This window comes from Ascaphus truei, chromosome 1 (assembly GCF_040206685.1).
Source record: "Ascaphus truei isolate aAscTru1 chromosome 1, aAscTru1.hap1, whole genome shotgun sequence".
NCBI lineage: Eukaryota > Metazoa > Chordata > Amphibia > Anura > Ascaphidae > Ascaphus > Ascaphus truei.
Window position 1 is genome coordinate 141622572 of NC_134483.1, and position 22963 is coordinate 141645534.

Here is a 22963-nt window from a genome sequence, read left to right on the forward strand (position 1 = left end):
GGAATTAAAATGTCTGAAGTGGAAAATGTATAAGTATGTACCTATCCAAATACTACTCATGGATTCTGAGCATGTATATACATTTACATTGATGTACCTCTTCGAATTTACACTTTATTACCATGGTTACCAAATTTATTTTCATTTTTAATATTAAAATTCTCTGAAATGGTTCGAGCAAATTGTCCCAAAATTTAGGACAAGTGGCAAAAAAATACATCCATCCATGAAGTTGCTCATCACTCTCCCAGACCTCGTCTACGCCTCCTGCGATTACTTAGGTATTTCCTGTAGGGACATGCTGGATTTCCAATTGACATCTGGCTTTCCTGCATACACAAATTGCATAGTTGAATCATACGTATTTCGTGACAGTGTCACTTCATCGGGGATATTGATATAATCACCAGGATATGAGTCTTTTATAGTCAAAACAATTGGCCTAATTGTTCAATTGACCTGAGCATATGTTACTAATAATTAAACAACATGGCGGCATGTGATGTCACATTGCCATGGCAACGTGTCATTATATGATGTCACAACAAAATATGACGTCGGTCACCATAGCAACGCGTCCCACTCCAGAAAAGGTAAGAAGAGAAAAAACACACACCCCCCTCCCACACACACACACACACACACATACCTACCCCTCTCGTGGTCTGGGGTTCCCACACTTCCGCCTCCAGTCAGCGCCGGGATCCAACTTATGACCAGAGGGGGGAGCAGGAGGAGGGGGGCTGCTCTGCCTCTTCCAGCTCCCCCCTCTGGGTCGGGTGAGATTTGAATCCTGGCGTAGACAGGAGGGAGCGTAGGGAGTGCGGAGCCCCAAGACGGCCACATTGATCACCTTACCCTAAGGCCGACCCTATACCAGGTACAACACCCAGTGGCTGACTTGCTTTAAGAAATTGTGGATGGCAGGGGAGGAGACGGGTGTCTCAGGACAGCGAGGAAGAAGGAGTGGGTGGTTGTTATAGAGAGGGTAGGGGAGGCCAAGAGCAGGGTACAGACAGGTTTGGGGGGGGGAGGGGTATGTAGGGGTCACACAGTTGATAGGGGAATTTGTACTCTTCCTACTTTGGAACCCCCACCACCCCCCTTCCCGGGAAACCCTGGGTAAATATATATCAAGCAGTATAGGCAGATCATAAATAATCTGAAGAGATTATAAAAAGAAAGAAAGAAAATGTTTTGTTAATAATTTAAAAAAGGGGAATTAAAATGACTGAAGTGGAAAATGTATACACGTAAGCACAGTATAACACATTGAAAAACTACTCATGGAATCTGAGCATGTATATACATTTACATTGATGTAATTATTAGAATGTACACTGTTTTTTACCGTGGTTACAAAATTAATTAAAATTTTTAATATTTTAATTCTCTGAAATGGATCAAGGAAATTGTGTGAAAATGTAGTACAAGTTGCAAAATAATACATGTAATGTTTTGTATGAAGAATCTGGTCAATTGTTTTTTATCACTTAAAAAAAATAATAATCCTAGTATGGGGGCTGTACCGATTTGGTTGAAACTTCTGTCACATCTAAATTAGGATGGCAGAATGGTACGCTCATAATTTCATCAGATAGGTCAAGGTATTTGGCCTTTGGAGAGAGAACACATGAACTAAAAACAGAAATTCCAGTTGAAGTCTTCACTTCGTACGCTCATTAATCCAACTACAGTTAAAATGTATATTTACTAACACTAGTGCTCATACCAGTAATAGCTCCCTTCCTCTTGCTTCCTTTAAAAGCAGATCACTTCCCCTTCCTGGTTCACAATTTAAAAATGAGAACACATGAGATACCTGTGAGATATGCTAATTGCTAGATTAGCTACATGTGTGAGCAGTACAAAGTAGGATGTGACAGTGATACAAACTATCAGTATTTAGCTCAAATTACTAGAGCTGTGGCCTAGAAAAAAAGTGGTTATGGTTTAGAGCCCTGTTGGTTCAAAGATAGTGTGACCAGGTTTTCCGGTTTAGCCAGGACAGTCCCGGATTTACTGCACATGTTCCGGTGTCTCGACAATTATTTGAAAATGTTTAAAATGTCCCGTTTTCGGCTGCAGAGACAGGGGGCGGGGCCAGGATTGTGATGGGCGAGGCCCGGATTGTGATGGGGCGGGGCCAGGATTGTGATGGGCCGGGGCCAGAATTGGCAGGAACAGAGCTATAAATATGAAGAGAGAAACATGCAGCTACAGGGGTCGCCTGCATGGCTGCTCCTCAGAGCTGGTGTGTGTATGTGTGTGTGTGTGTGTGTGTGTGTGTGTGTTTGTGTTGGTCAGTCTTTGTGTATGGTGTGTGTGTCTGTTCAGGTAACGGGCTGTGTGTGTGTCTGTGCAGGTAAGTGTCTGTGGGTGTGTCTGTGCAGGTTAGGCTGGGGCAGTGTTCGTGTCCATGTGGCGTGCGGGCGCGTGCACGAGAAAGCAGGCATGCATTGCGCAAGAAATCAGTTCAAACTGATTTCTTGGTGCGACAGGCCAGTAATGTGAGCAGATCGCCAATGAGGGCGAACCACCTCTGTAACGCCCATAGGCATGTCCCTAGGCACGCCCCCACGGCCCATCCACCATGGCCAGGGAAAGCACCTGCTTACCTCACAGCCTCCGCACGCCTCTGCGTAGGGGCGAAGGCACCATGACCCCAGCCTTAGTGTGTGCAGGTCAGTGACTGTGGGAGTGTCTGTGCAGGTCTGTCTGTGCAGGTCAGTGGCTGTGTGAGTGTCTGTGCAGGTCAGTGGCTGTGTGTGTGTCTGTGTAGGTTAGTGGCTGTGTGAGTGTCTGTGCAGGTCAGTGGCTGTGTGATTGTCTGCAGGTCTGTGTGTGCAGGTCAGTGGCTGTGTGAGTGTCTGCGCAGGTCAGTGGCTGTGTGATTGTCTGTGCAGGTTAGTGGCTGTGTGAGTGTCTGTGCAGGTCAGTGGCTGTGTGTGTGTCTGTGCAGGTCAGTGGCTGTGTGTGTGTCTGTGCAGGTCAGTGGCTGTGTGATTGTCTGCAGGTCTGTGTGTGCAGGTCAGTGGCTGTGTGAGTGTCTGCGCAGGTCAGTGGCTGTGTGATTGTCTGCAGGTCTATGTGTGCAGGTCAGTGGCTGTGTGATTGTTTGCAGGTCTGTTTGTACAGGTCAGTGGCTGTGTGAGTGTCTGTGCAGATCAGTGGCTGTGTGATTGTCTGCAGGTCTGTGTGTACAGGTCAGTGGCTGTGTGAGTGTCTGTACAGGTCAGTGACTGTGTGATTGTCTGCATTTCTGTGTATGCAGGTCAGTGGCTGTGTGTGTGTCAGTGCAGGTCAGTGTCTGTGCAGGTCAGTGGCTGTGTGAGTCTGCACATCAGTGGCGGTGTGTCTGTGCTGGTCTGTCTGTGTGAGTTTCTGTGTAAGTCTGAATGTACAGGTCAGTGGCTGTGTCTGTTTTGGTCTGTCTGTGTGATTGTCTGTGCAGGTCAGTGGATGTGGGAGAGGATGGGAGAGAATGGAGGGTGGGGAGGGAAGGGAGAGAGTGGGGGAGGGTGGCGGGAGAGAATGGGTGGGAAGGGAGAGGAAAGGAGAGATGGGGGTGGGAATGGAGACTGGAAGGGGGAGGGAGAGAGAAACTGGGGGAGAGAGAATGAGGGGAAGGGCGAGAGAGAACAGGGGAGAGAAAATGTGGGGAGGAGGTGAGAGAAAATGCAGGAGGGGAGGGATAGGGAGAATGGGGGGAAGGTAGAGAGAGAATGGGGGAAAAGGTAGAGAGAGTATGGGAAGGGGTAGAATGAATAATACAGCATCAATGGTGACACTATTAGATAAATATCAGTATAATATTCATTTTTTAGTAATGTCATTTGTTGTATTAATAATTTTTTATGTATCCCGGTTTTTCATTTTCAAAATCTGGTCACCATAGTCATAGACCATTTGTCCTGGAACTAGATTCCATATTCCTCTGTCTCCCTTTACAGCTTATGGGATTCATTTCTCCCTAGTTTAGCTGCCTGTTATTTTCCCTGTCCCAGCAGCTAGCTGCATGTGAATAGGCAACATTATTGTTACATGTTGTTTACACAGCCTGTGTTGGTTGCCTGCTATCTCCTATTCTCCTAGCTGAGAGTGGGCTATTCCTACCCCCTGTCCTTGCTGACATTTAGTATAGTGTCACTTCCCTTCTAGTGTGACCCTTGCTCCTCACTTCCTTTTCACCCTGGACTCTGAGTGAGTAACTGCCTGCTATTTACCCCAGCAAGGCCTTTCTGATTTACACTGCCTCATCCTTGATACACTGCACTTCAGACAGAGAAGCACTCTCTACCTACACTACATCTACAAGTACCTTTCTTCCTGTGATTTTCCCTCAATAAAGTTAAGAAAGACAAAAGGACTTGTTGTGCTTTGAAGAGGGAAGGCATGAGTTAAGCTTACTGGAATCATTCATATATCATTCGTGACCCTGGTTCCAGGAAGGTAAAACAGAGACCGTGTGTTGGGGAATCACACAGGAGCTGCTACTCATAGACTTTATGCTAATACAGAATAGTCTCTGCCCCCCAGGACAAGCAAGCAGCTTTACACTGCCAGACAGGGCAGCAGACTTTATACAGCAAACTGCACACAGCCTGCAGTCTTATAAACAAGCAAGCAGATTTACACTGCTCACAGAGCCTGCAACTTCCCACAAGCCAGCAGCGCTGCAGTCAGACAGTGTATCTTACACAGAACTTTGATCGCCTTTTTCTGACTGAGTTCACCCTCTGCACAGCTCCATAGCGAGGATCTACTATCTCACCTACCCCTGCGCACATCCCCATGGCTAGCGCCACCAAGGGCCACGCCACCGGACACCCGCCAGGACACGGGTCAGAGCCACCAGACACCTGTGAGTACAGCTACCCCTACGCTAAACGCTGCAGGACACCGTTTGGCATCATCTGAGACAGTCGCCCATCGCTGACGCAGGTAACAGACCGCACGCCACACGCACTGGCTAAAGGCCTACACACACCTACAGCATGGCAGAACTCAGATCCTCCCCAGACATCACGCAGGAGAGCGACCACTCAGACACAGAGACCGCTGCACAACTGCAAAGGGCGCAGGCAGACGCAAGGCCTAAACGGACACTCACACTGACACAAATGGCCCGCGAAAAGTGCGAAACTGACATTGAAGCGCACCGCGCTAAATTAGAGTTGGCCTGGGAAACAACTACACTTGGGATACGCAATGTCGCCGGCGCTGGCAATTATGCACAACAGCTTGAGCAGGCAATAACTCAATTAAAGATAGATTACGCATGCTACCAAGAGCTGTCAGAGGCATACGTCACTTACTTGACCAGGGCGAACACCAGCGAAAGCCTGCAAGAAAGGGACTTACAGCATAATATTGACTTGACATGTGACAGCCACGTGTGAACCTCTATCACGGAAGCCGAGTGTAAGAGAAAAAACCTTTTGCTGGAAACTGAATGTAACGGGAGTAATCCCTGTTCAAGTAATGTGCCTTTAATCTAGCAGTGTGGTGGTTAACTGCTGGTAGTCAATTAATAAACACCACCTGCCTGATTTAGATTGCTTATAAAAGCCTTTCTGTTGAGCCAGGAAGTGACTCCTTAGCTCTGACTGAGAGCTGAACTTTGGAGACAGAGGACTGTTCTTGAGTCTCCCAGGAGAGACTGACCAAGAGAACACATATCTCTGGAGCTGACTGGTCTTGAGCTCTGCACAGCATAGCTGATTTCAAGACACCAAATAAGACTTCTAAACCTGGATGCTGATTTTCTGTGCACGCACTGGTCCGGTTCCAGGAGAGCAGAGAAGCTTACTCTACAGCAGCTAACAGATAAGACTTTCAGTATTAAGAGACTGCTTATATCTGCTTATTTCATGCTATATGTTTTGGGGCTGCGAGACATGCTTTACTAAGGGAGATGTGAATTAATTGCATAGGATTTCACTAGAACTACTCCCAAGTGAATAGAAGCTTTGTTCCCCCCCCTGTGTTTGGATGGTTTCCTGATGAAAAGGAAAAGGCACAATAAAGCCTATTATAATTTCACCTTATAAAGTCTCCAATGGTGTACCTCTGTTAATGTCCGTCTACATATGGTGTCCGAAGTGGGACAAGAGGTGTCTTTGAAGTTAAAAAGGACCGGAGATTTTTATGTGAAATTTTTTTGTTATGCTTTTTGCCTACAAACAGTCTGAGAAAAAAAAAAAAAAAACCTCATGCAGCAGGGATCAGAGTTAAAGGGATACACACCACTGAAACCACACTGCACTGAAACTTACAAAACCACAGATTGACTCTTTGCCCCAATCCCTAGAGGAGAGAGACTGCTGAAGTAGCTAAACCTTATTTTGCCTATCACAAAGTGTAATATGGTCATTGAAATAGGGGTTTTGCCTTCCAGCCATAGTCAGGGTTCAAGAAGTGAGTCAGCCCTTAAAAAGGGATAGGTGTTTGTTGTTTTCAAAAGTTTCGCTGAAGCAGTGAATACAGATGGTGACCCACGAGTGGTACTGATTTTGCAAATAAAGGTAGCCACACCGCATAGGGCTACTAGCTGTGAATGGAGTATATGCAGAAAAGTGTGAAAATTGATACAAGACTGTGCTGAAGCAGGGGAATTTTTAGCAAACAAATGCTGAGTGTAAAATTGCCCTATAGGGGAAAAAGTGATTTCTGAACTGTGTAAAAAGGTTTTTCAAAACCAATTGCTGAATGTTGAGTCACCCTGCCGGGAATGAAAGAAATAGTCCAATTCAAAGAATGTTTTTTTTTCTGCAAGTAAAAAAAAAGCCTTCCTATATATATCTTTTTTGGAGCAAAAACAGACACCCAAAGTGTGAAGTGTGAATGCCATAATACCCAAAGATGAGACTGAAAATTACTGAACTCAGGCAGAAAACCAAATTCTGTTGCTTAAGCGGTGAGATTGTACCTATCAAGTAAATGGTGTAAAGCAAACAGAAGTTTTTCCTAGCAACTACACATTCAGCATACCTAATGAGAGTTTAAACCTAGCAAGTAAATGGTGTAAAGCAAATATACTTTTTTACCTAGCAACTGCACATCTTGTATACCTGATGAGAGAAAATGCATGCACAGTACTGCTGATATTGTAAAACTTATCCAAGAAAGAAAAATTCTACAGAGATGCCTGTGAGGGCTACGACCTCTACAAGCAAAATATTCCCACCTGTAGGACTACCACAATTGGGGGTTCTAGCAAATACAGTGGCAACAGCTGCAATAGCGCCTCCTGAGGTCAGGAAGAAAATTACACCTGATAGCCTAAAAATGGAGGACAAGATGCAGCGTTCCTGTAATGAACCCTACCCCACAGAAGAGTGGCCCTTCCAGTCCAATAAAGAGGAAGACATCTCTTATGGGGAACCCGAACTGAGTCACACCCACAAAACACCCCAAGAATGGTGGGGGTGCCTGAACTCAGCACGAACAGAAAAGACCGCTCCCTTTTATGATGAATATGATCAGCAGGAGACAGAGCGGGAGCAGCAGATCACCCAAAATTTCTGTCAGCGCAAGCAACTGCAAGAAAAGCCTGGCGTATATAATGAAGCTGCTAAAATTTCAAATCAAGATGGAGACCCCAATATCCCTGAAGGGACGGTGTCATCCAAATCAAAAAGGAGGAAAAAGAAAAAGAAAAGCAGTTCTTCACTTACCGTGGAAGGAACAGACACGTCTGCAGATCCTGTGGAGGAAAAGGGGGACCGAGTTGCCCTGCAGCCTAGAGAAAATGGAGAATTCGTCCCGCGGTTAACCGAATATCCAGAGGGCCCAAGGCAGAAGTCGTGTACCCCAAAGAAGTGTCTGTCCAGTGCCAACAGTGAGGAACCCTCAACCAGTCATCCCAGGGAAGCAGAGCCGGAACCAGTGAGTGACGATCCCTTGACCAGCCCTGAAGTCGCCCTGAAAATTGCCAGGCGGACTGTGATCTACTTCGAGAACAATTGAAACTTGAGAGAGCAGATAACACAGAGCTACAGAAAAATAACGTGAGGCTGCAAAAAGATGTGCTCACAATTTACTCTTTAGCCAGGACAGAATTGGACGATCTCAAGACTGAGCTAGATACTGCAAAGACTACTATTTCCGCCATGGATGAAAAGCAGAGCCAATCTGATAAAATGGTGGCTACGCTAAAGTGGAAGTATGAGGAGGCACTGAAGCAGCTGACAGTCTTCCATCAAGAGGTTCACACTCTTCGTATAGAGCTGAATGCCTCACAACAGGAGGTCAACAGTGTCCGGATAGAAGTGGACGTATCTCAGAAAGAGGTTCAGACACTCCACAGAGCACTTGATGCCTCACATCATGAGACCAACAGCTGCCGCACAGACCTGGAAGTTTCCAGAAAGGAACTACACAGTCTCACTGAGGAGCTTGTCATTGCTAAAGAAACTATTGGTAATCTTGATACAGATCTCAAAGTCTCTCAGAAGGAGCTTCAGACCCTCAACCTAGAGAAGGAAGACTCACGCCAGGAGAGTGTAATTCTCAAAGCAGATGTGCGTAAATGGAAGGAGGACTGCAAAGATGCCCTGAAGAATACAGAGACTGAAAAAAGAGAAAATTCAAGATTAGAAAGAGAAAACTTAAAACTGAAAGAAGAAAATTTTCAGTTGACAGAAGAAGTCAAGGAAAAGTTTGAAGCAGAGCACCGACTACAGAACCAACTGTAAGGTCTGCGTACACACCTCCAGTATGCTGAGGAGAAGCAGCAAACGCTGCAGGAAGAAAAGCTGCAGGCTGCTAAAGAAATTCAAGTGCTGCAGGAACGTCTTATGATCCAGTATTTCCCTGCAAAGCAGCATGAGAAACTGAAGGCTACCCTGAGCATCACCAAAGCAATGCTAAAAGCCAAGCTTAGAACCCAGGTGACGTGGCACAAAAGGGTGCACAAGAAGGTCCAGAAACTGAAACAAGTAACTGTGGCCCAAGCAAAGATTCATAGTGCTTCACAATGCAATAAAAATATGGAGGCAAGCTCAGAGAAAGCAAAGCCTGCAGATAAATTCCTTGAGAAGAGACTTGCAAGATGCACTCAAAAAACAGGGATCTCTCGCGGATGAGATTACAGTCCTACAAGGACAAGTATTGACCCTGACTAAGCGTCAGTATCCCACAGCCTCAAAAACCCATGAAGATAAGGGTACAGTGAGAGCTGGGAATACGCTCATCTGAAAGACAAGGTTGCAAAATTTGAACCACCTAAACAAGCACTAGCAAAACCTTCAGCCACCCAGCATGCAACAAAAGAAGGTACACGTGCTGAATTAAAACCAGAAGAATCCTTTGCTGATGAAGCTGAAAAGATGGGACATTCTCTGGAAGTGGGTGTGGAATTGCAACTTAATCTAAAAGGGGCTGAACTAGCAACCCCATTGAGTGGGAAAAGGGCAGAGCGACAGCATCAAGAGCGGAAAACTCAAAGGGCTGTTTTTAAACGCTCTGCAAATGCTGCCATACAGTATGCCTACAATAAGACGAGCACTCGACGTGAGGGAAATCTCATGACCGCGCATGTAGAAAAAAGACTATACTTGGAGAAAGTCCTCCTCGAGCGACTGAGGGGTGCTGATGTCAAACACCTTCAGGAGGAGACACGAATAAACTGGAGAAAGGGCTCCAATCCCAACAGGACTGAGGGTTCTCTTCCTCCATCCACTCTCATTCAAGTCACTGAGATATCTAGAATGAGAGTGGAAGGATGGGCTTTGGCCGTGGCAAGCCCGAGCTTCCCACAAACGGGAGGTATGTAACAGGGGAGTAATCCCTGTTCAAGTAATGTGCCTTTAATCTAGCAGTGTGGTGGTTAACTGCTGGTAGTCAATTAATAAACACCACCTGCCTGATTTAGATTGCTTATAAAAGCCTTTCTGTTGAGCCAGGAAGTGACTCCTTAGCTCTGACTCAGAGCTGAACTTTGGAGACAGAGGACTGTTCTTGAGTCTCCCAGGAGAGACTGACCAAGAGAACACATATCTCTGGAGCTGACTGGTCTTGAGCTCTGCACAGCATAGCTGATTTCAAGACACCAAATAAGACTTCTAAACCTGGATGCTGATTTTCTGTGCACGCACGGGTGCGGTTCCAGGAGAGCAGAGAAGCTTACTCTACACCAGTTAACAGATAAGACTTTCAGTATTAAGAGACTGCTTATATCTGCTTATTTCATGCTATATGTTTTGGGGCTGCGAGACATGTTTTACTAAGGGAGATGTGATTTAATTGCATAGGATTTCACTAGAACTACTCCCAAGTGAATAGAAGCTTTGTTCCCCCCTGTGTTTGGATGGTTTCCTGATGAAAAGGAAAAGGCACAATAAAGCCTATTATAATTTCACCTTATAAAGTCTCCAATTGTGTACCTCTGTGAACGTCCGTCTACACTGCATCACAGCGCTCCAGCACATCCAGGCATTCATCAAGGTCAGCAAAATCAGTGCAATCCAACGCATCCAGCGCAAGCGCTACAAAGGCGCGAGCCACCGCAGAGGCAGCACGTGCAAGGGCCGAAAATGGTCGGAGAAAGGCGGCCGTAAAGGCAGAAAGAGCGTGCATAGAAGAGGAGGAGCAGATAGCCGCCGCCGCTACCGCCGCAGCCACTACGCGTAGGAAAGCCGAATTCGATGCGGAACTAGAGGCACTTAATCAAGAGAAGGAAGCTGCCGTCGCCATAGCCCAAGCTCAAGTCCTAGAAGGAGCCGCGCGACAGGACAGCGGGGAGCAACCATACAGATGGATAGCCTCAGAGGATCCAGTCCAACGCACCGAAGTCTACGTAAGGAGCCTCTTCAGCATAAACACCAGCGCACCATCTCAATGCGACGGGAGCGACTTCACAGACACCGAAGACTTGCTGGGTCCACGTAAAGAAGACGCTGTTCCTTTAAGGGTACACACTACCTGGGACCGCCACAGCCGCAACAGTGATCCACACGCCAGCACGCACACGGATGCACTACAACAGGCTCACAATCCAAGTACACCCACACGGGAGAACACAGCTCCTCACACTGACCAGCAGTCATCACGCATCCACGCCAAGGAAGAGGCGACCGCACGGACCCTCCCAGCGACTACCTCAGAACGTGACCAACATGCCTCAGGCCTGACAGACATTGCCAAGTACATGATCCGGCGTGACGTGGTGCAAACAGGACTTACCAACTTTGACGACAGTCCCAAGAATTACCGTATGTGGAAGTTTGCGTTCAAGGACGCAGTCAAGAGCCTGGACGTCTCAACTAGGGAAGAACTCAGGCTGCTAGCCAAATGGCTGGGAAAGGAATCCATGGAACACACGAAGAGCCTCTGAGCGGCAAATGTGAACCACCCCCAATTAGGTCTTGACCTAGTATGGGAAAGGCTTGAAGAGTGCTACGGTAGCCCCAAAGCAATCGAAGATGCGCTCTTCAAAAGAGTCGACAGCTTTCCCAAGATCACAGCGAAAGACTACTCGAAGTTACTAGAACTCGGGAACCTGCTACAGGAGCTGCAGTCTGCGAGAACAGATCATTCGTTGACAGGTGTCAACATCCTAGACTCGGCTGGCGGAGTGAGACCCATCTTGGAGTAGCTACCTTACAACCTCCAAGAAAGATGGATTTCACAAAGCTCCAAATACAAAAGGGAGAAGCAAGTCACCTTCCCCCCATTCTCATTCTTCTTGAGCTTCATCCGCGAAGCGGCAAGGACAAAGAACGATCCCAGTTTCATCTTGGGTGCGCAAACCACATACAGTGCAAGGATCCTGAGGAATGAGAGACCAGTGGTGAGATACAGTAACACTCAAACACCCATCTCGGTCCACAGGACAGACGTGTCTCCCACGACCCAAACTACTCCCGATGGGTCGGTCGCCGGAGACGAGAAACCAAGGGACCCAAACAGGGAATGTCCCATACACAAGAAGCCAAACCCACTTAACAGGTGCTTTCGGTTCAGGATGAAGTCCCTAGAGGAAAGCAAGAAGTTACTCAGAGAATTCGGAGTTTGCTTCAGGTGCTGCAATTCCACGACTCACCTAGCCAGAGACTGTAAAGAAGACATCAAATGTGTAGTGTGCAGAAGTGACAAGCACGTAACATCACTACATCCAGAGGCGCTGACACTCCACCAACTCAACAACCCATCCTCCATAGCGGAGCATGGCGGGGAGGAAGGAGAGCCAACATCTGTCACGTCTCAGCGCACCGAGGTTTGCAGAAAAGGAAGTGACAAAATATCCTGCTCCAAAATATGCCTTGTCACAGTGCACCCCCAGGGACAACCTGAGAAGGCTATCCGGATGTAAGCAATCCTCGACGATCAAAGTAACATATCATTGGCGAAGATGGAATTCTTCAACTTATTCAACTCACAAGACAATGCCTCACCCTAAACCCTCAGAACCTGTGCAGGGTCAACTGTGACAACAGGGAGAAGAGCGAGCAGCTACATCATACGTTCAGTGGATAACAGAGTGAAGATAGCTCTCCCCACCCTCATCAAGTGCAACTACATGGCTGCAAACAGGGACAAGATTCCCACACCAGACGTGGCACGTCATCACCTGCACCTCAGAGGAATAGCCAACTACATCCCGCCGGTAGAACAAGGCGCCAAGATCTTGCTGCTGCTCGGTAGGGACATCTTTAGGGTGCACAAGGTCCATAAACAGCGTAACGGACCCCACAACGCACCATTCGCCCAAAGACTTGACCTAGGATGGGTGATAGTGGGTAACATGTGCACTGACAAAGGACACGAACCTGACTATGTCAACGCCTGCAGAACGGTGATAACAGAATGTGGACACACATCCCTCTCTGAACCAAGTCTTGGCCATCTCCAAATGACAGGAAGGCCAAGTGAAAAGAAGAGACAAGGTCGTACTCCAGAGACCAACAAAAACATTTTCGCGTCAGAGGGATGTGACAATGGCCTAGGATGCTCAGTAGTCCAGACAGCTAAGCTCCCTTACCGAAGTGGCCAAAGGACTTTAAGCTGGTGGTACCGGCCGGTATCCCATCGTTATGTGGACATGAACTTTGCATTGTTATGTTGTTGTATTGCACATATGTTCCACATATTCCAGTAATATAGTGGTATCTCCAGATACCAGACGGGGAGTGTCCTGGAACTAGATTCCATATTCCTCTGTCTCCCTTTACAGCTTATGAGATAAATTTCTCCCTAGTTTAGCTGCCTGTTATTTTCCCTGTCCCAGCAGCTAGCTGCATGTGAATAGGCAACATTATTGTTACATGTTGTTTACACAGCCTGTGTTGGTTGCCTGCTATCTCCTATTCTCCTAGCTGAGAGTGGGCTATTCCTACCCCCTGTCCTTGCTGACAGTTAGTATAGTTTCACTTCCCTTCTCGTGTGACCCTTGCTCCTCACTTCCTTTTCACCCTGGACTCTGAGTGAGTAACTGCCTGCTATTTACCCCAGCAATGCCTTTCTGTTTTACACTGCCTCATCCTTGATACACTGCACTTCAGACAGAGAAGCACTCTCTACCTACACTACATCTACAAGTACCTTTCTTCCTGTGATTTTCCCTCAATAAAATTAAGAAAGACAAAAGGACTTGTTGTGCTTGGAAGAGGGAAGGCATGAGTTAAGCTTACTGGAATAATTCATACATCATTCGTGACCCTGGTTCCAGGAAACCATTCCAGTCATTAGTTTGGTGCCTTAGGCTTATCAACTCTATATCTATATCGTTTTTACATAAATCATTTTATGAAGTGTGGGATAGAACTAATTTAAATATACTTTGTATATCCATTAGCATATCTCCAAGCCGAACACTTCAGGTATGCTCCTTTATTCTCTCTTTCTCATTAATCCGAGTGCTGATTTTTAACAATCCTTCAATGGATTTTCTGATTCTGAAAAATCTGTCCGGATTGTATTTAATGATGGATTTCAATGAATCCAATCAGCTTTTTTAGTATGCAATCCGCAGATGGATTTTGGTGGGGGGGGGAGGATTTTGGTGGGGGGGTGGATTTTGTCAAACAAATTGTGAAATTCTTGGAAATGGATTTGAATTGTTTCACCCATCACTAGCAGGCAGGGCCACTGACAAGGGGGAGAGGCAGGGGCCACTGACAGGGGGGGAGAGGCAGGACTTCTTGCCCCTGGGGCCTGCAGCCGGACCGACATCCGTATCCTGCAGCCGGGCCCAAGCTTTCCCCCCCTGCCTTTTTCTGCATAGACCCCACCCCTGTGCTTAAAGTTGGGAAGGCTGGATGGTGCAGCACCAATGATGCACACGCATGTAATGTTGAGGGGGTATTAAGTCTGTGATGTGCATGGGGTGGATGGGCAGGGGGGATATGTGTGATGTGCAGGAGGGATGTGTGTGATGTGCATGGAGTGATGTGTTTGATGTGCAGGGGGGTTGATGGGCAGAGGGGTAATGTTCGTGATGTGCAGGGGGGGTGATATGTTTAATGTGATGTGCTGGGGGGTATAATGTGTGTTATGTAGAGTAGGGTGTATTATGTGTGTAATTTGGAGGAAAGAAAATTATGTGTGTGATGTGGATGGGGGTATTATGTGTGTGATGTGGAGGGGGAATATTATGTGTGTTGGGTGAGGGGGTATTATGTTTGTGGGGAATGGGATGTTATGTGTGTGTGGAGATAGGTTGTGTGCATGGGTGAGAGAATTTTTGGAGAGTGGTTGGGGTGTGGGTAGGAGGGTGGTGGTGTGGGAGAGAAGAAGAGAGGTGGGGGTGGGAGAGAGGTGGGTGCATGTGGTAGAAAGGTGGGTGGGAGAGGAGAGAGAGGTGAGTGGGAGAAGGGAATTAAAGAGAGAGAGTGAGAGACATGTGGGTGTGAGAGATAGAGGGGGGGGCTGGCAAGGCCGCTGGCACTGAAGGTGGGGGTTTGGGAGAGAGGAGAGAGGTGGGTTGGAGAGGGGAGAAATGGGGGTGAGAGAGGGGAGAAATAGAGGGGGAGTCTTTCAAGGCCGCTGACATTGGGGGTGGGGGAGATTGTGGGGGGTGAGGGGAGGCAGTGGAAACTGTAGTCCTTGGCCCCCAGGAAAGCTGTCTGCTCAGCAACACTATGTTGCCAGGTCCCCCTCTTACCTCAAGGCTTGGTGAGGGGGATGGCTGCAGGAAGGCTCGGGGGGGGGGGGGCTGGTAGCAGGGAGCAGTCGAGTGGGTCGCCAGCGATCTGCTGAGGGTGCCGCCATTTTGATTTATGCCACGCATGCGCAGTAGCGGATCGCACATGCGCAGAGGATATCTAGAGTTAGGTGGCCATTTTAAAACACCCTGCGCATGCTCAGTACATTAGGAACGGCGGCCATTACACTCCGAAGCTCCGCCGGGGAACTACGATTCCCAGCAGCACTAGAGACTGCCAACACATGGGCCAGCCCAGCCAATAGGGCTGCCAGGATCTCGACAGACAGATACATTTGGCGTCTCAGAGCACGAGGTAGCCAGTCGGGAGCAGAGTACACAAGAGGGAGATAGGGTCCCTGGTGCCAGTTTCCCTGGGAGTAGGCCAGCTTTCCCCTGTAGGCCCGAGTTAGTCCCCGACTCACAGTAGGCACCTGCACCTCTATAGGGAAGCCCATAGTTAGGGACCCTTTCCCTGTGTTGTGCAGTATCAGGGACACAGTGTCTACGCCATGCGGTGATGCGTAACTTGTGGTCTGGGACCAGACCACCTGCGTCCAGAGACTATCTATGGTGGGACGCTCCTGCTTGAGGCCACCCTACGCGGAGGCAGAAGGCATCGTTGGAGCAGACAGACCGTTGATTGTTTTTCAGCTTAACCCCGGGTGCTGGAGCCCCACAGGTATACAAGTGCACCAACAGTCCATAGGCTTGCGCTACGCCTCATACTTGGGTAGGAGTGATATTGTGGTAAGGACACTAGGGCTATGGTGCCCCTGTACCCCAAGTACAAGGGAAATACCCTGCGGGCATATACATATATACATCTACATAGTATATGCTTTGCATTGTATTTGTCATGCTGATTAGGAGTCTAGTAAATACTGTTATAGCATAACCTGTATGTGTAATAACTGGGTACATTGTTAGTGTGAGGGGCTATCCGCTATGCTGGGATCCCTCTCAGGTGGAGGTGCTGCATCAAGGAGATCGCACTATCGCCCCAGGCTCCCAGTGGCAGAGGTTCTGGCCCTCTGTGAGCCAACAGGTTAAGGCAGTACCAGTAGTCCCTTTAGTTACAGGGGAACAAGGGCTACAACTACATACTGTGCTGCACATTCATTCACAGATTGAAGAAAATAGCAGAGGTACTCTGTATAAATATGTACAGTACAACACTGGTACATTCAGCTGGATTATACACTGGACAGTGTCATCTTTTTCAGACCATTGGAAGTGTATTTCTTTAATGCCAATATAAGCAGTGTACCAAAGTAATTGTCAGGCTTCTAAGAAGTGAGAAAAATTACTCAGTGTCATTACTGTGCTTTATGGTGATTGTCATGCATCTGCAAATGAGAACGACGGTTTAGTGCCACAATAGCACTGTTTGTCATATATCTGCTAGTGTTCAGTAGCATTGCATATGTAGCCGCCCATAGGGGCTACTATGTCAGTCAAGGGGTTTAGAGCCTTAAGGGGTTGAGGGCCTTAAGGGGTTTATTGTGTGGAGCCATGCAGAGTTACGCTCCTCTCCCATCCCATGGCATAGAGTAATTTAGCAGGAAAGAAGCCACTCTCACTGTATGCACGGTGACCAGTGATGTCACCATCAGGGTATATAGTGTAAGACTGAAGCTAAGGTTCTTGGGTGTATCAGTTAGATGAGCCTCACAGTCGGTAATGTAATATATTTCCTTGTGTAGTTAATGTATAGTTTTATTGTCCTGTCCCTGTTTGTTATTTTGTAGTTAGGGAAAGTGTCCTTTCCTGTTAGCGTCCTTACCCATTGAAGTAAATAAACTTACAGGTTCCTACAGAGAAATGTAAGGATTACCTAGGGAAGAATTAAACAGGACAAACATGGTTGGTCACAAGTTAAAATGCATATAGTAAAGAGCATTATTCATGGCTGTTACTAAAGCTCCTGTTTGTACTATAAAAATTCCTGGCGCCCTTCATTATTCCATAAGTATGTATGTATATATGTATGTTTTAAGTTATGGTGGGTGAAAAAGGCAACAAAAAAACTCCACCGTATTGCATATAGCAAAGAAAAAGATCACTTTTGAGCACATTCACATGTCTTAGGCAGGTCTGAAACCCTGCCTTTCACCATTATCCCCAGCATACAGTGCTTCCGCTGCAGCAAGGGATTCTGGGAAATTACATGCAAATGAGCACACAATGTGTCACCTTTTGTCTGAAAAACCATTGTTACATGGAGCCCATATAAGCTAATGCTCGCTGTTAACATAGCTTTAAAGCACAGCATGGGAATCAGATGCAACTTAAAACGGGATGGTAAACCCTACAGTCTTGAAAATGCAAAGCCAGCAGTACAACCAACTTCACACTGATGAAGAGTGAAACATGTCTGTGAATGGTTTCTCTGGCTTTGCATCTGATTCAAGTCCGGACCTAGACACAGTGGCACCACAGTTTGGTAGCCCCCTGGCTCACTCAGAATACCGCCTTTGAAAGTCCCAGCTTATTTTACAGTACATAAGCATAATACATTTTAAACATACCTGTTTATTAAAATATACTTTACACTTTTATTCTGTCTAAGTCTTCTAGTTATGAGAGGTAGAATGGGACTCTTTACATTTATTCCCACTAGCCATATCCCTCACACACTGCAAACCTGACTTAGACTGACTTAGACTTGCACAGCCTTCTGTTCTATTAAAACATGAAGAAAAATATTTGTTTCCATATTTTTTCGAAGTCCAAAAGTAGAATGAATGAAAACGCTTAGGTTCATTCTCAGGGCTGTATCTCATTCCCTTCTTGCAACCTTATATATGGTTGGAGTACCCCCAGAACCCCTATACCAGGTTCAGGGTGAGAAGGGCATTCACTGTGCAACCCACCTTTAACAAGTGACCCTTTTACCATTTCAGGGATAAGCCCATTTACCTTTCTGGTCTGTGCTGAAGCAGGGCATCCTAGCGGTGAGTCACGGAAGCATTTTCAAGGGGAGATTTTGCCAAGTAATGTCTCCATGTATCCGATAATCTGACCTGATTCCCGGGTACATTTTTGTGGTATCAAGCAACTCTGGAACCCCGCTACCTATACACATTCTGACTAAACGTTCTTCTTAAACCCCCCACTGAAACTCATAGCCTAACAATCTCTGCTTGTTGGCACACCTGGAAATGTAAAATACAGAAAATTCTTTGTCACACAATTACATATGTAGCCCCCTGTAAACAGCGCAGGCTATACCTATCTCCCTTCTACTGTGGTAAGTCCTGTTAAGATCAGGCACTAGTAATCATCCTGGGTTTTCCCCCCTTCATAGCCCTGCTCTGAGTGGTAGGTGCAGGCCTGGACTCTGCTGCAGGCGTGAGCAAGAGGGGAGGTTCTGCTGACATCACGAGAGGTGGGGCTAGCTCTATATTTAGCAGCCAACTCCTGTTAGTGACGGTTGGGTTGTTGAGTTAGTTACCGAGAGAGTTAGTATGCCGAGAGTCCGCAGTTGGACAGGTCTGAGTAGTGAGCCTGCGGATTGGTCCAAGGAGTTGGAGGAGACCGCGGTCTCACCTGCGCAGCTGTGCAGGAGCAGAGAGAGGAGTGGAGAGACTCAGCCCCTTTAGTAGAGCTGATAGCGTTATAGACCTGGTGGACCAATGCCCCTCACCCCCCTGCCTGGGGTGATGGGGAGAATCCAAGCCCCACCGCGAGGATAACCTCAGAGGTGGGCCGCGGGTATTGAAGCCTCAGCCCAGACCATCCTGTCGGAGGAGAGACTTGGAGAGGAGGAGATATCTGTGTGGGAGGAGAGCGGAGTAATATAGCAAGGCTTTACAGTTGTTGCTGCTGCTGGACGTCCCTACCTTTGGGAGTTGCTGATCTGCCAATAAAGGGACTACCCTTTGTACAAAAGACTGTGTGTGAATTGGAAGCTATTACCCTTGGACCGAAGGGGTTCTTCTATACAGGTCCTGTCCCATATTCCTGGGAGTATAGAAGATGCAGGCGCTGCACCACTAAGAGATCATGGAGGCTACCACCCCAGAAGCCCGGTCCTGGCTCCCCAATAACATCGCGGGAAGCTCAGGACCTCCTGTTCCTCACAGGTATGCACCACACCGCATGTAATCTGCCCTCATGCACCCTAGACACCACCGTAGAGTCTGGGGGAAGGGGGGAAGCAGGGTTACACATTCATTGCATGTACAACAAACAGGTTCAAGAGTTGACACTCTAAAACCCCAAATATGGATCAGATGTAACCAGCCAGTTATAATACCTTTATTGATGGCCTGTTTGCCCCCTCACCGTCACACACCCACGCCCCTCCAGCCCACCACCAGCACCATCAAACACAGTAATGGGCAAAAGCCCTATTTGCAAGATCTGGCTAATAGCGTTTTTGCCCATTCAAAAACAATTAATAATCAGCCACCCTATAGTAAATAAAAGTCCTCCTCCTTGATTTCCTTGGCAAAAACATTTACATTAAAATACCAGTAACCCCTTAATTATCTTAGCGGGAAGTAACCGCTATAGTAATTAAGGGTTAACCACTATCGCTACCCACCCAGGAGGCCTAACTACCCTCCGTGTGGAAACTACCATCGTCACCACACACACAAATAATGGCTAACTGAAGTTTTGCCCATTTGTATTGTAAAAAAAGAAAATATACAATAAAAAAATAAACATTGCTGTAAAAAACAAAAAAACCCACTATGCAATAAATCCATTGATTGTCACTGTTGTTACCTATGCCCTCAACTGGGTTAGAAATCAATGGGCACCCTATAGTCAATCAAAGTGTTTCTTACCCTTGCCGGGATAAAGGCTCATTCTCATAATCCAATTGCTCATCATTCTATTCTAGATCCCTACAGTAGGTGAATACTGGATCCTTAAGTAGCACCAGTGGTTAGGTGGAACTCATACTGTATTACGGCAATCTGTTCCTTTACAAGTTTCTGATTTCTTAACAGACCCACATTCGACATAGTTGTTGCTTCTTCTTTTAGCACCATTTACTGACTGGGAAATCTCCTTAACATTTCTTTTTTATTTTGCTATTATTTAATTTATTTTCCTTAATAGCAACGTTAAAGACAGAGCCTTAGAGCCTTCTACCTTCATCTATTTATTAAACATTTTTCTTTAACATAATTTTAAACAAGCACATTGTTTCATGTGAATGTTTGCATATGATGCAATGTAACCCTAAATTAGATGCTTTGTTTGACTAAACAATTTCAGCTGCTATAGCATGCATTACATTTTTGTAGGTCTTTGGGGGGGGGGAGGGAGACTACGATCTTCAGACCTTGAGCTGTGTCTGTACTTTCTTGATGAAATTAACCCTATCCATGCAGGAGCAGTGAAGTGGAGGCATGTTGGGAAGACCCTCCTTGAGGAGCTGCCCCTGGGGAGACTCCTGTGTTCTCATATCAAAGAAGTCCTGAGGGGAAGTGTTAGCAGCTAGAAGCAAATAGAGCCTCCCAGCAAGAAACTGTGTCACATACACAGGGAGTAGATTTCTAAATGAGAAACGTCCAACAGACATTCTGTTACTGGGGTAATAGAACAGGTATGTTTCTAAAAAAATGCATATTAATATATTTATCCATGCTATTAAAAATCCCCAGAATATCTTTATCAATCCTTGATGCTAATAAAGCATTTGATGGAGTTAATTTGTATTTTATTCAGGAGACATTGAAAAAAGGGGATTTGGTCCAAACTTTATTACATGGATAATGTACAGTTGCCCATCGGCTAAAGTTAGAACTAAGGTGTGTCAATGGTACAGTATTGGTGTACAGTGGTTTTAAGCACTATATGTAGACCTCATAAACATTTAGAGTTTTTTGTCTAAAAAAATCTAAAACACAAGTGTTATATCTGAATTCATAACCTACTAATAAATCCAATATGCACTACAAAATATAAATATTGGAGAAACTGTGGACTCAAAGGTTCCTTTTCCATATTTGTTTGAAATGCCTATCAGGATGTATGGAACCCTTGGATGTAGCATGGAAACCCACAAATGACAAGAGTCCGAGATATATAAAAACTGATATAATTTAATATAACACAAAACTAACAAGACAGGGAAAACAAAATGGAGTCTGCAAAATGTGCAGAGCTACACCAAAAGCTATGGTAGTTAAATAATAAACAGGCTAATTAGTGCTAAGGGAAAAAAACAGGACATACCTAGGTAAACAGCAAGGAACTGCAGTTCTACATGCAACAGCAATAATAGCAAGGCACAAAATAAACAGGGGGACAAAAAAGCGCAAAGAACATACAAGACAAAAACCAAGAAGGTATCTGAATGTCTGTTGAACTAAGAGCCAGAGTGAAGAGGAAAAGGGAAAGATGCCATGCTAGAGAACAAGAATAATCTGACTCCTAATCTGTAAACAGATTGTTTGACAAGCAAAGACCAACTAGGATGGGTGGGGTTTTATAGCCAACCTAGGGTAGCAGCTGGCCTCATTGACTATTCTAGTGCTAACCAGAGAGTCAGAACATAACTCCTCTGTGTGTCCCTACTGGTCGATGAGGAGTACTGTGGGAGGGAATTATGACAATGCCCTACTATTCAAATATATTGGAGAAAAATTAGGGACTCATTACAGGAAATTACAGAAGAAACAATTCCAATTGAAATTAAAATATTTCTCTTAAATGACTAATAAGTGGTCTAATTATACAGTATGACAACTCGTTTTACCCTTTTGTTGTGTGCAGCTAAATTGAACCTATCCTTTTAGTGAAAGCTCCCTGGGTACCCACCAATTAACTCATGGTATAATATGAGTATGACAGATGGTAGCAATAGAGAAACGTACAGCTTTAAACAAGAGAAACAATGGAAATACTTTAGACTATGGTAACACTTCCTTAATCATACAGAGAGAGAGAAAATCCTTTTTTTCAAACCGATATCTTTAACAAACATGTTATTTTTATAAAAATATGAATGACTGTATGTTCCTGTTGCTAATTTCCTAAATTTATATATAAGAATAGTGGAAGGGACTAAACTTTAATCTAAGCACAGTGTATTTTTTTGTAATTTGCCTACATACGTACCTGCATTTGAAAATTGTATACAAATGTTTGTTCAATATTAAAAAAAGTCAATGACATTTCAAATATAATATTTTATATATATATATATATATATATATATATATATATATATATATATATATATATATATATATATATATATATATCTTGTTTGTATTTTTCAATGTTGTGAGGTGGGGTCAGAGTGACAAGGGCTCACAGACGTCATTTTATTATTACAAATATTGTGGTTCTGTTGATTTAAAGTAGGCAAAGACCTTATCAATCAAGGGTACTTACATTTTTGTGTGTGTAAAATTGGTCCAGTTGGTCTTCTGAAAATCAACCCCTTAAACATTTGCATTTGAATGCTTCTATTTCACAAGACCCCAGGCACAATGCTATTAGCATATAAAGTTCAAAGAAGAGTGTGCTGCTCCATTGAGGACAAACAAGATGAACAAGGTACAACATAAAAGACAAAAAAATTAAAAAAAGGGGAGAGAGAAAAAAGGGAACAAATAGTGTAAGTAAAATATATATTATGAACAGAGTAAGTATTGCACTCACAAACAAGCTTATAAAATAAGCATAGTGTAGAATAGCTATGTTGCTATAACCCATTTCTAATGTTTCTAACATGTTCTTGTAACCTAGTTTTCAACATTCTTCCTGTCCGACCTATGTATTGTAGGCCGCATTAGCACTCAAGTAGATATATTACAAAATTTACTGGTATACTGTATGTAATACATT